The sequence below is a fragment of the Eublepharis macularius genome, chromosome 4, assembly GCF_028583425.1.
Source record: "Eublepharis macularius isolate TG4126 chromosome 4, MPM_Emac_v1.0, whole genome shotgun sequence".
Classification (NCBI taxonomy): domain Eukaryota; kingdom Metazoa; phylum Chordata; class Lepidosauria; order Squamata; family Eublepharidae; genus Eublepharis; species Eublepharis macularius.
The window spans coordinates 64,244,840-64,257,539 of record NC_072793.1 but is presented as its reverse complement, the minus strand read 5'-3'; the positions used below and the strand labels follow the sequence as shown (position 1 = coordinate 64,257,539).

The 12,700-nt window shown below is 45.1% G+C and overlaps 1 protein-coding gene across 3 annotated transcripts in view; it reads right to left on the bottom strand.

The window, feature by feature from the left end:
- SFXN1 (sideroflexin 1) overlaps positions 1–10,356 on the bottom strand; it is a 41,161-nt gene extending 30,805 nt beyond the window's left edge. For 2 of the 3 annotated variants that reach the window (XM_054978374.1, XM_054978375.1), the window contains exon 1: positions 10,242–10,356. The gene's annotated coding sequence lies outside the window, so the exon portion shown is untranslated. The other variant, XM_054978376.1, reaches the window with a different exon arrangement.
- Positions 10,357–12,700: the final 2,344 nt, after the last annotated feature.

Sequence of the window (12,700 nt, the reverse complement as noted above, 5' to 3'; positions counted from 1 at the left end):
TGGTGACCATACCTGCAGATCTGGGCACAGCAGTGACGACCCTAGCAGACCTAACAGCCACAATATACCCTGATATCATCACTATAATGGAGAAGTACATGGACTGGCTGTGCAAGTGAGCCATTCTGACCACCAGGAATGACAAGGCTGCTATCATTAATGAAACACAACTCCCTCAAAGGGGCAGAAATGGAGTACAGATCTGGGGACTTAGTGGGGCAAGTGGATGACGTGGTCCACAACCCCATGGAGTTCCTCAACACGCTCAACCTTTCTGGCTTCCCAGACCACAAGCTTCTCCTCGAAGTGGGTGCTCCAGTGATGCTGCTCTGGAACGTCAATCAACCCAAACTCTGCAATGGCACCAGACTGTGAGTGAAAGCCCTCCACAGGAATGTCATCGAGGCCACATTGCTCACCGGCAGTGCTCGGGGTGTGTGTGTGTGTCAGTGTTCATACCACGCATACCACTCATACCATTAGAGAACCCCTTTAAATTCAAGAGACTTCAGTTCCCCCTCAAGGCCTACTTTGCTATGACGATGAACAAGTCCCAGGGGCAAACACTGAAGGTCGCAAGAACTGACTTGAGGGAGGACTGTTTCTCACATGGGCAGTTCTACATAGCCTGCTCCAGAGTGAGCTCACCCAGCAGCCTGGTGATCCTAACGCCTGAGGGGAAAACCACCCATGAGGTCTACAAAGAGGTCCTTCAGTAGAAAAAAAACATGGTTGTACATATTTTTCACTTTATTTATCGCACTACAATCTTTTCCTTTTAAAAATCTCTTAAATAACTGTTACATTTTGAATTTTACTTCATCAGTTTTTGGCATCAACATACTTCACTTTATTCAAATACTTTTGTGAAGCTCGGGTACTATGCTATTATACTACAAAACCAACTCAACCCCTCCCCGCCACAAACCAAAAATTTTTACATACCTATAAGTATTATAATCGGAATTAAAAGTAGTTAAATACTGTAGCGAAGCACGGGCATCAAGAAAGTAGGCTTATAATCTAAAGTTAAGAACAATATACAGTAAATCAGATAAAAAGGAAAGAGGGTAGACATCTTTGTTCATCTGTTACATTGCAATCATAAGAAGAGTTACTCCAGTCTAAGCACACTGAAATCAAATGGCAGTGAATCTTCTTAGGACTGTGCTGTTAGTCACAATGCAAGGTTTCAATTGTGAAAGTAACTGGAATAGAAAAAAGAGTGTTGAGTAATGTTTAGAGTGTTGGACTAAGATCTGGGAGATCCAGGTTCAGACCCCAATTCTGCCATGGAGGCTCATTGGGTCAGTCATACTCTCTCAGCGGAACCTACCTCACAGGGTAGGTGAAGTGGTGGCGGGGAGGGGAGAACAATTTTGTAAGTTGCTTTGGATACCCATTGGTAAGAGAACTGGTCCATCTAGTCTAAATAGTGTATTATAGTCCAGCATCCTGTATCGCCACATTAGCCAACAGTTGCCCTGGAGGGGCAACACGTAGCACTTCTCTATCAACACTGTTAGTCAGATTTGGACCTTCATTTACAAACTCCATCATAAACATGTTTTATTTTAATAGAATTGATGATTCAATACCATACTGATGGTCCTAGGAGGTATTTCTTGACACTTGTAACGGGGTCTCTTATCCTTCAAAGAATCACTGGCTAATGCACATGCAACTTTTTGAAAACAAAGGATATAGCAGAAGCAGCCTGGGAAGTGTAACTGGATTGCTGAACTTGTTTCTACTTTTAAAAATTAACATGTATTTTTAATAGTTTTGACATAATAGGATTTGTGTCCCATTATCAACAGATTGTGTGATCTTCTATTTTTAAACTCTGTTTATTGAGATTGGATCCCAGTCTATGAAGGTAGTGGGAACTATAGGTTACTACAAATTCTGTATAAGTATTTTATTGTAATCATGGCTGTTTCTCAGATAGGAGTGAACACCTCCCATTATTTTAAGAGAATTCAATCCAATCCAATTCAATCCAAGCTATAAACTTCAGAATAAGGTAGGCTTCATGTTAGACTTCATTAGGCTTCTTTCTCTGTATACTGAAAAGATTTTGATAAAAGCCTTGCTTGAAAAATACTTTTCTTCCCCTTTTTTATCTAAGCTGGCAGAAATTCTTGGTTAATTAAATTAAAAGGTTAATTATCTTACCAGCACAAAAGTTATATAACTGTAACAGAAGTTTAAATACACAGTAAAAATATAATCCAGTTCTAAAAATGAAATACAAATTTTGACCAAAGTTCAAATGAACGTATTTAGTACAGAGTACATTCATTCTTAACAGGATCAGAAAGACTTTAAACTTCGTTTAAAGGTCAACACAGCATAGCAGCAGTGTTCCTGTAAATGAAAGTTCCACTGGAAATCAACACTTAAATCTCAGATTGCAACACATTTTAAAAATGAAATATTTATACCCTGCAACACGATAGAATATTTTTTTTAATCACTGAGCTTCCTTTTGGATCATTCAGCAAAATATATGAACATAGTTTGCTCACTAAAATATAACTAAACAGCAATTCCTGTTCAGATTAAAGGAAACTGATATTCTGCACACCTGTCTTTTATTGGACTATTTTATCAACTGCATGAAGAAAGTTTTTGTGAGCAGCAAAACCACTCCATGTGCATGTTGGAGTCCCCATACCAATGCCGGATAGAGGAAAACTTGCACACAACTATATATGGATATAACCTAGTGACTTCAATGGGATTCTCTCTCTCTCTCTCTCTCTCTCTCTCTCTCATACACACACACACACACACAAATCCTGTATGCAGTGTTAATGAGGTAGACTTTTTCCAATTTCAGACATCAGTGTTGACATAAAACAGTTGCTGCAGGAGGTATATCCAGTTGAGTGGCTAACCCTAAATAAATAAAATCAGATTAATGTATTTTAGATGTACTTCTTTGCCAGCCTGAAATAAATTTTGCATATGAATGTCCTTCAGCTTGGTAAGGTTGTAAGAACTGCCATTGTTGGTCAGAACCAATACTGCATTTATCCTATTATTCAACAATAATATATATTGCTATCTGAAGTATTCAGTGTACTCTTCATATACCACAGAAATGTGAGGATTACTTAGATAATATAATTCCAAAAGGATAATATATTAGCCTATTGCAGTAAAAATAAACAAGAGTGTTGTATCACCTTAAAAACTAAAAGGTTTTTTTCGGCATACAGCATTCATGAGTTAAACCTCACTTTCATCAAAAGCAAGAAATGTATTAACTAAAAGAGGCATCCTTCTGGATAAAAAACAACTGGAAAAAGATACTCCTATCAAGTTACCTTGGTTTCAGTATCTCCAAATTAAACATTTTCTGGATAATCTTAAAATGAGAACTAACTTTCAATGCACGCTTACTAACATTGAGTCCCTTCTGAAATTGCCCAAACTCCCTAGAAAAGGCCTTATTTTTATTATATATAACTCCCTCCTCTCTAAAGACACAAGTAGACATGGGCACGAACCACAAAAAACCTGAACCATGTGGTTCATGGGGTTTCCACGAACCAGGAACTTCCACAAACTGGGGCAAGTTTGCGAACCAGTTCGTGATTCATGGGTTTTAAAGCCACTTAGCAGCAGCAGGGAAAGGGGCATTTGATAGTTTAAAGGGTTTAAATGCCCCTTTCTTGCTGCTTGCAAGCGGCAGGTCCCTTTAAACTATCAGCTGACAGGCAGGGGGGAATCCCCCCCACCGCCTGCCAGCTGATAGTTTAAAGAGACTTGCTGCTTGCAAGGGGCAGGGCCCTTTAAACAGCCCAAAGCCCACAAACTCCAGACCCCCACCCCCCCCAGCTGCAGCCCCCCCAGACTTACCTTGTATCGTGGCTCCAGCGTTCTCCACCACGTGGGGCCGTGGCCTCCCCTCCTCTCGTGAGGGGCGGGAAGGCTGTTTTTGGTCTCCTTCGCCACTGTGTGGGCCCGTGGAGCAGTGGAGGAGGCTGAAAACGGCCTTTCCTCCCCTCAAATGGCTGCGGTGGCGGCCTTGTGGGGGTCGGGAAGGCCATTTTTGGCCTCCTTTGCCGCCCTGCAGGCCCGCGCAGCAGTAAAGGAGGCCAAAAATGGCCTTCCTGCCCCTCGCTAGAGGAGAGGGAGGAGGCTACTGCCCCGCAGGGCAGCAGAGAAGGCTGAAGCCTCTGCTGCTGGCTTGCAGCCTCCACCACCCAAGCAGCAGAGCCAAAGTAAGTGGGGGGCTGGGGCTGGGGTTTGGGCCATTTAAAGGGCCCTGCCGCTTGCAAGAGGCAGGTCCCTTTAAACTATCAGCTGGCAAGTGGAGAGGGGGGATCCCCCTTGCCACCTACCAGCTGATAGTTTAAAGAGACCTGCCACTTGCAAGCGGCAGGAAAAGTTTAAATGGCCATTTCCCCGGGGAAATGGCCATTTAAACTGGCCCTTTCCCTGCTGCTTTGCAGTGGCAGGGAAAGGGGCATTGCCCTTTAATACGAACCAGTGGACCAGTTCTGTGGAAGTTCATGGAAACGAGCTTCCACGAACCACTGGTTCGCGACTCATGAACCGTGCTGGTTCGTGGGGATTTTTTGGTTCGTATTCAGGTTCGTGTCCATCTCTAGACACAACCCCTCAACTGTCTTATCAACATAAATGGCACAAGGACCTTTCTTTAACCTTGACAGATTCTCAATGGGATCTAATCTGGCATGGCAAAACACTACAATCTAAAGCTATTAACATTAGAATACTGTCTTTCAAACTTATGTCATGGTGGTATTTAACCTTTCTTCAACTCCACCATATCAAGCCAATTTCTTCAACTCTTTTCTGGAGAAACTGTGATCAGACCGGTAGTTACTTCCATTGTTGGAGGCAATGCTGCAAAATACAATCATTTTGGAAGCTGATTGTCTCATATCAAATCAATAACTGGTTATACTGTTCCATTACAGCCCAAGCTAATTCTCCTTGGCCTATGGGAAGACCCTTCCCTACCCAATACAAGAAAAATGTTAATCTTTGTTATGCTCTCCGCAGCCAATGCCTTAATTGCTATATTAATATTAATATCTATATTAATGTGGCACAAGAAATTGTGGGACTTTTTCATTACGGACAAGGTCTTGGACAGTCTCCAGTCCATGGACAATCCGTCATTCCAGTCCACATTCCTGGAATAGTGGCTGCTGTTTCTAGACTACTTTAATAACTTAAACCTACCAAAGCCTTATGATACGTCCATAAACTGTTCTCTTGTGTACTTTTAGAGTGTTTATGTATATTTAAATCTCTTGATTCTTATGTTTGTAGACACAGTTGTTGCTTGTTTGTGCTGTGACATAATTACATCAAATGTTCTTTGTTGTTGTTATGGATATTTCAAAAACGTTCTATAAATAAAAATTAAAAACAGCCAGTTTGGTGTAGTGGTTAAGAGCGTGGGACTCTAATCTAGAGAGCTGGGTTTGATTCCCGATACCTCCACTTGAAGCCAGCTGGGTGACCTTGGGCTAGTCATAGCTCACAGGGTGTTTGTTGTGGGGAAAATAATGACATACTTTGTAAACCGCTCTGAGTGGGCATTAGGAGGAGGGCGGTATATAAATTCGATGTTGTTGTTATTATTATTAAAAATGCAAGAAACGTATAATCATTTTGCAGATAACTTCATAACTATAATTACAAATTGAAACAGGGAGGGGGGTAGGGAGAAGAGGGGAGTTGTAGCACAAAGATACCTATCCTAAATTATTCAGAGGTGCATCTTTGTCAAAAGGACTGTTTGCATAGTGGATGTGGAAATGTCAGAGGTTCCATCCTCTCACAGGATACAGAGAAAGCATAATGTAATTTTTTTAAAATAAGGGTCATGGGTTTAGGCAAGATATTCAATAACTATAGAGAGGTAAAACCCTGTACAAAGGCTCGGAGATCCAGATTAAGCTAGGATATTTACTAATTATAGTGATCATAAATTAGTGATCTCAAATTTACAGTTCAGAAGAGAAATTTTTTGATGTTGAGAGATAGTAGTCTAAGGCCACGACAAGTTCTGAATCAGGAAATTCCTGGCTTACAATTGTAGCATCCACAACATTCTAGTTCTCACTGTATCTGACAAAGTCCAGGTCTGCTTCTAATATGAGAAAATATAAGTAGTGATGAATGAGCCTTCTATTCGTGGATGTTTGTTCTTAAAACAGGAAATTTTAAGCCAGGAGGGATAGTCGAGAATGAGGTTGCATTTTTTAATCTACGTGGCGTATAGCAACTGGGGTTTTGTGAACCCTCTTTCTTGTGGAGCATTCAGTGGCTCTTAAAACCACAGAATGTTACAAAGAAAAATAGCTCCCAAGTTTCTTTCTTTATTTTGAAGGAATGTAAAAATCAGACTAAAAGTTGCATTGATATAAAAGATTTTGCATGAGTCTGCCTTTGAAAATTTATATCCATTTCCTTTACCATGATTCCAAAAGCAGAGTTAAAAAGAAATCTACTGTTAAAAAGTAGCCTGTGCTCAATTACTCAATGTGAAAATGAAAGACTATCTATTGCCTTTTTAAAAAGGAGTTCTCTTTTAGTGATTTTAGTGCGGGGCTGGCCGGTGGTGGTGCGGGGCTGGCTGACGGTGGCGCGGGATGAGCGCCTCCGCCCCCGGCACCCCCTCCGTCCCCAGCCTCAACGGTGGCGCCGGCCCTGCGGTCAGCATTGCATCTCCCTATACTTGAGCGTTCTTGAGTAAGATGTGTTGTGTAGAGAGACTCTAAGTAAGATACGTATCATGTCCTTAAGATCAGCCTCTGTGCTGGAGGACTGGAGAAAGGCCAGTGTAACACGTACTTTAAAAAAGGCATACAAAGGGGATCTAGAATATTATAGGCCAGTTCTGGGCAAACTGATGGAAAGCATTATTAAAGATAAAATTGTCAAGTATCTAGAAGGGTAATCCCTGCTAAACAAAAAATCAACATTACTTCTGCAAAGGTAAGTCTTGTCTCACTAATCTTTCATAAACCTGTGGACAGGAATGAATAGGTTGACACTGTTTATTTGAATTTCCAAAAGGCTTTTGACAAATTCCCCCAGCAAAGACTTCTGAGTAAACTCTACAGTCATGGGGTAGGAGAACAAGTCCTCTTGTGGACTGGAAACTGGCTAAAAAAAGGGAAACAGTTGTCACAATGATGGGATATGAGCAGAAGGGTCCCTCAAGGATATGTATTGGGACTGGTGCTTTTCAACCTATTCATTCATGACCTGGAGCTAGAGGTGAGTACTGTGGTGGCCAAATTTGCAGATGACGCCAAATTATTTAGAGTGGTCAAAACAAAAATGTATTGCAAAGAGCGCCAAACTGGGGGAATTAAAATGGCAAATGAGATTCAGTGTGAGCAAGGGAGGCAAAAAATCCCAACTTCGCGTATACACTGATGGGATTTGGGCCGACAGTGACAGACCAATAAATGGATTTTGGGATGGTAGTAGATAGCTAAATGAAAATATCAACCCAGTATGAGGCTACTGTGAGAAAGGTGTATTCCATGCTGTGCATAATTAGAAAAGGAACAGAGAATATATCTGCTAGTATCATACTGCCCTTATAGAAATATGCGGTGAGATCACACTTGGAATACTGTGGACAATTCTGGTCAGCACACTTGAATAATTTTGTAGAGCTTTAAAATATTGTATATTGTATATTTTTGAGCTTTAAAAAGGTTCAGAAAAAAAGCAACCAAAATGATCAGGGGTCTAGAGCAACTGTCCTATGAAGATTGGCTTAGAGCTGTTGTTCTAGTCCTCAGATTAGGGCTAATTATCTTAGGGAAAAAAAGAGGGGAGGTATGATAGATACCTATTAAATTATGCATGGTGTGGACTGGGAGCAGCTTTTCTCCCTCTTTCATAATACTAAAACCCAGGATCATCCACTGAAGCAGAGTGAAAAAGGAAGTGTTTCTTCACACAGCACATAAGGCATGGCCATCACTGCTCATACACTAATTATTCTAAATTCCACTGCAAAATAATACCATTCTCAATACTGACAGTTTATGAAAGTAACTGTAAAATGGACACCAAGCCTGTAAACTGAATGAAAGTTGACATTATTTTCTAAAACTCCTTCATTTAATGCAGTTAAAAGCTGCTCCATCAGAAAAGTCTAACATGTGCATAGTGTATGTTATCCTGAGTGCTCTCTTCCCCTATAATTACACATACAAAATACTTATACACTATAATAGGGTATGCTGAGTTCTCTCACACATGCTGCATGTGTATTTGCCAGTCTTCAATACTGCCATTACAACATCTAACACCAGAAACCTTGGCTGACATCCCAGAACAGATGAAAAATATCACATAATCAACCTGCCAGTAGACTACAAGGTTTCCCTTCTGAAAACGCATAGAGCCTGTTGAATACGTTTTAAATTAACTAGGTACAATGTGCAGCCAATAATACTACCTTGTGTAAAACCATGACCTTTTTGCAAGTATTAGTGGTGGATTATTATTTCTGGTCCCTGTAAATAAAGTTGCTTTAAATATGAATCTCATAATTTGGCAGTCCCTACGATAAAGATATCTGTGCAACACACTGCATTTACATTGATAACTGGAGTGAAGCAACAAGATGATGATGAAATTTCAGGAGAAAAGATTAAAATGAGGAATTTCAATAACAACATGTGTTAACAAATGATTTATTCATACTTTGGATATGATGCACTAACTGAACAATGAGGGACAATGCAACATTTTGTAGGAGAGACAGCTGAAAACATCAGGGCCTCTGTGTGATTTCAGAGGATCTCACCTCATATCTACTGAAACTCTGCTTAGGGCAGTTTTGAAAACAGTAACAATCAGACTTTGAAGCTATGCATTTCAGATTTCATTTGTCTCATTTGGCAATGGCGTCCCCTGCGTCCTTCCCTGCTTGCAGCCCCAGTTGGACAAAGTCAGGCAGGAGAGCTGATGATTGGTAAGTACAATTGATGCAATTCATTAATCAAACAAGGGGGAGGAATAGTTGCCAATTTTCTTTTATTTGAAATCAGCTGTACTGGCATTCATGTGCATCAGCTGCTTTGTCTGCAATATACACTTTCCCACAATGCATTAGGAAAACTACATGCATCAATAGAAGAAATGCATTGGGGGGGGGTGGAGTTCGAAACATCAACACTGCAAGATGCATTTCTGTAAGGGGAAAAATAAGTCCTGATGTAACCTAGCAACAAAAACTACAGCTCATTGACAGTGCCTCTGCTGAGGCAGCCTTCTCATCAGAGCAGCCATCTTTGGTGTGTAAATTTAAAGGAGGATTTCATCATTCCATGCTGAAGTCACTTCCAGATGTTACAGATTTAAAACAAGCTCCTGCCAGCACAGCAGAAGCCTCACCACCTTTCAATACCTCGCCTGTTCTCTGCAATGCTAATAAGGTCTAAAGTACCTTATAAACTTCCTGTTTTTGCTACAGAGCACTTAGTTTGTACCCCTTTATGTTGTTTCCAAAGGCAGCTGTTACACTCCTAAGAAACCTATTGTAGTTCTACTTGGTATTTTTTAAAAAATCTGCATGCCTCAGCTCTATATACTTTCATGGATGTCCTCATTCAAATATCTGCTGTTATGCATTTCATTAAATGCAAAATCGGATGGGAGTGAGAAGGAAAGAATGATATTGGGACAAACATCTGTCCTTGAAGGTTTTTCTTAAAAAACAACAACAACAATGCTTCCCTTCTCTCAGTATCATTGCAGTAGATCAATTTATGAGGGAATCCATACACAGAAGTACACTCTGGGATGATGTCCAAAGATGACCAGTTCAGAAATGTGTTGGGGCAAGCCGCTTCCCCGTTCTGAGAATACCTGCACCATTTTAGCATCCCATTGTGCCCTCCCTTCATGATTTTATTGTTGGCGAGGCAAGACTGCTGCATCCAGAGAACAACCTCTGAACGGGCAGCCAGCGCCCCATTTGGAGGCACCTACCTTGGGTATAACAGCGAAGGGAAAAAACTTCCCGCAGAGATATAACAGAGCGATATTTCCACATAAGCCCCCTTCCCCCTCCCATTCAATACCTCCGCTTGCAGTAGCTGAGAAAGAAGAACCCGCCGCTTCAAAAAGCTGAATTTCTACTGGTTTAAAACCTTCAGGAGGGAGGGCAGAGCCTATATACAGGATGAAAATGGCGCTTTTGGTTGCAGGGTACTCACGGCGCCCGCTGCGCTCAAGCCCGGTCGCTGAATCGGGCTCCACCGCCGCCTCCCGCCGAATCACACACAGCCCTGCAAAGCTTGCCGGAAGAAATTCAGCAGCCAGCTAGTGAGAGCAGCGCGGGCAAAGGCAGCAGGCAAGGGTGGGAGGGGCGGAAAAGTCGAGACCGCCTGGTGGAGGGAAGTGAAAGGAAGAGGCGGGCAGGCGAGGGAGGGAGAAGACGACAGGTGAAAGCGAAAAGCCGGTAAAGGCGGCAGTCGAGAACAGGGGGAGAGGGCTTTAGGTTACTTGTAACGCTTTTCTGTGCTTTAGGTGGCTACCTGCGTATAATGGCATCCAACTGGGGAAGGATTCTCCACGACTGCGTTTACATGGTGGGAAGAACTCCACGTGTAGTGGTTTCACACAGAGGCATAGCGTGTGGGGGATTGGGGGGGGGGGGCAGCTGCCCCCGCACAAAATTTTGAGGAGCGCCTGGTCCATGCCCCCCCCCCCCTCCTCGAGCGCCCCTTTGCCGCTGCCACCTGCCTTGGTGCCCAGCAAAAAGGGTGCTCCGGCTGCGCTGCAGGCGGGGAAATGAGTGGGGAGGCAAACAGAGAGGCGGGGCTGCCTCCCAGCTCGCCTCCCCGTCTCTTCACCGGAGCTGCCAGGCGCCCTGCCAGTATGGCAGGCAGCGGGGAGACGAGCAGGGAAGCGGGCTGCCTCTTCGCTTGCCTTCTCTCCCTTTCCCAGGCACTGCTGGTTGCCCCGGCGGCATGGCAGGCGGGGAATCGGGGAGGCAAGCACTAGCACTGCCAAGTGCCCCATGGCATAGCATGCAGGGAAGCAGGGAGGCGAGCGGGGAAGCAGGGAGACAAGCAGAAAGGCGGGCTGCCTCCCCGCTCGCCCATCCCTTCACTGGAGCCACTGGGCACCCCGCTAGTGCGGCAAGCAGCAGGGAGACAAGCGGGGAAGCGGGCTGCCTCCTCTCTTGCTTTCTCGCCCCATTGCCAGCGCTGCCTGCCCCTTTACCGGCACTAGCGGGCGCCCCAGCTGTACGGCAGGCGGGGAAGCCTGGAGGCAAGCGGGGAAGCAGGCTGCCTCGCTGCTCGCCTTCCCATCCCTTCACCCGAGCCGCTGGTCGGCCCAGCAGCATGGCAGGCGGGGAAGCCGGCTGCCTCATCACTTGTCTTCTCGCCCCTTCGCTGGCACTGCCAGGAGCCCTGGCAGCATGGCAAGTGGCAAAGCAGGGAGGCAAGTGGGGAGGTGGGCTGCCTCCTCAGTTGCCTTTTTGCACCTTCCCGGCACTGTTGGGCGCCCTGGCGGCGTGGCAGGTGGGGAAGCAGGGAGGCAAGCAGGAAAGTGGGCTTCCTCCTCACTTGTCCTCTTGCCCCTTCACTGGCACTGCCGGGCAACCCGGCAGCGTGGCAGACGAGGAAGCGAGGAGGCAAGTGGGGAGGCAGGCTGCATCCTTGCTTGCCTTCTCGCCCCAAACGGGGAGGCGGGCTGCCCCTTCGCAGCAAGCAGGGAAGCGGGGAGACAAGCAGAGAGGCGGGCTGCCTCCCTGCTCACCTCCGCGTCCCTTCACGGGATCCGCCAGGCATCCCACCAGTGCGGCAGGCAGCGGTGAGACAAGTGGGGAAGTGGGCTGCCTCCGCACTTGCCTTCTCGCCCCTTCGCCGGCACTGCCAGGCACCCCAGCTGCATGGCAGGTGAAGTGGAGACAGGGCCGGCCACCATTGAGGCTGTGAGGCAGGGGCCGCGGGGGCTGCAGGGCCAGAGGGGGTGCCTGAGAGGGTGCTGGGGGCGGGGACACATGCAGCGCTGCCGCCGGCCAGCCCTGCACCGCCACTGCTGCCACCCGCCCCCGGGTGGGGGCAGCAGCCGCAGGCCAGGGACGGCAGGCGGCTGGGGCGGCGGGTGGAGCACGGGCGAACTCCTCATGCCGCCCCAGCCACCCGCCAGTGAATGGCCCCGGCTGTCAGGTTCCTTGTGTATTCTGACCAGAGAGACTCCATTTTAATGCTGTCAGTGTTTTAAGCTCTTCCCTTGCAGGTGCCAAGCAGTCCAGCAACACTTATCTCAACAAAAGAGCACTGTTTTGACTACAGCCTTTCCAGCCTTGGGAAAGTTTCATTCTCTCAGCTTCAAGCCGCATGTTTTGAGAACTGTGGGGGGAGGATGGGATTTGCTGGGCTATGCTATTCTGTATCTGAACCCTTACCTTCATTCGTAACAATATACGTGTACCAGCCAGGATATTGAATCTTGGCCAGTGGACTATAATGGTTGTTTATATTCAGTAAAATCTTTTGGAACCAATGGACTCATGTCTAATTGTAAGAGATAGTCTGGATTGCAACTTTTAATAAGCCACAGTCTGACATTTTGTTACAAATCACATCTGTTCCAATGCCTAAACCGGGGCAGACGGATTCCAAGGGCGCTCCCAACAGGGACCCTTTGTTTGATCCCTACG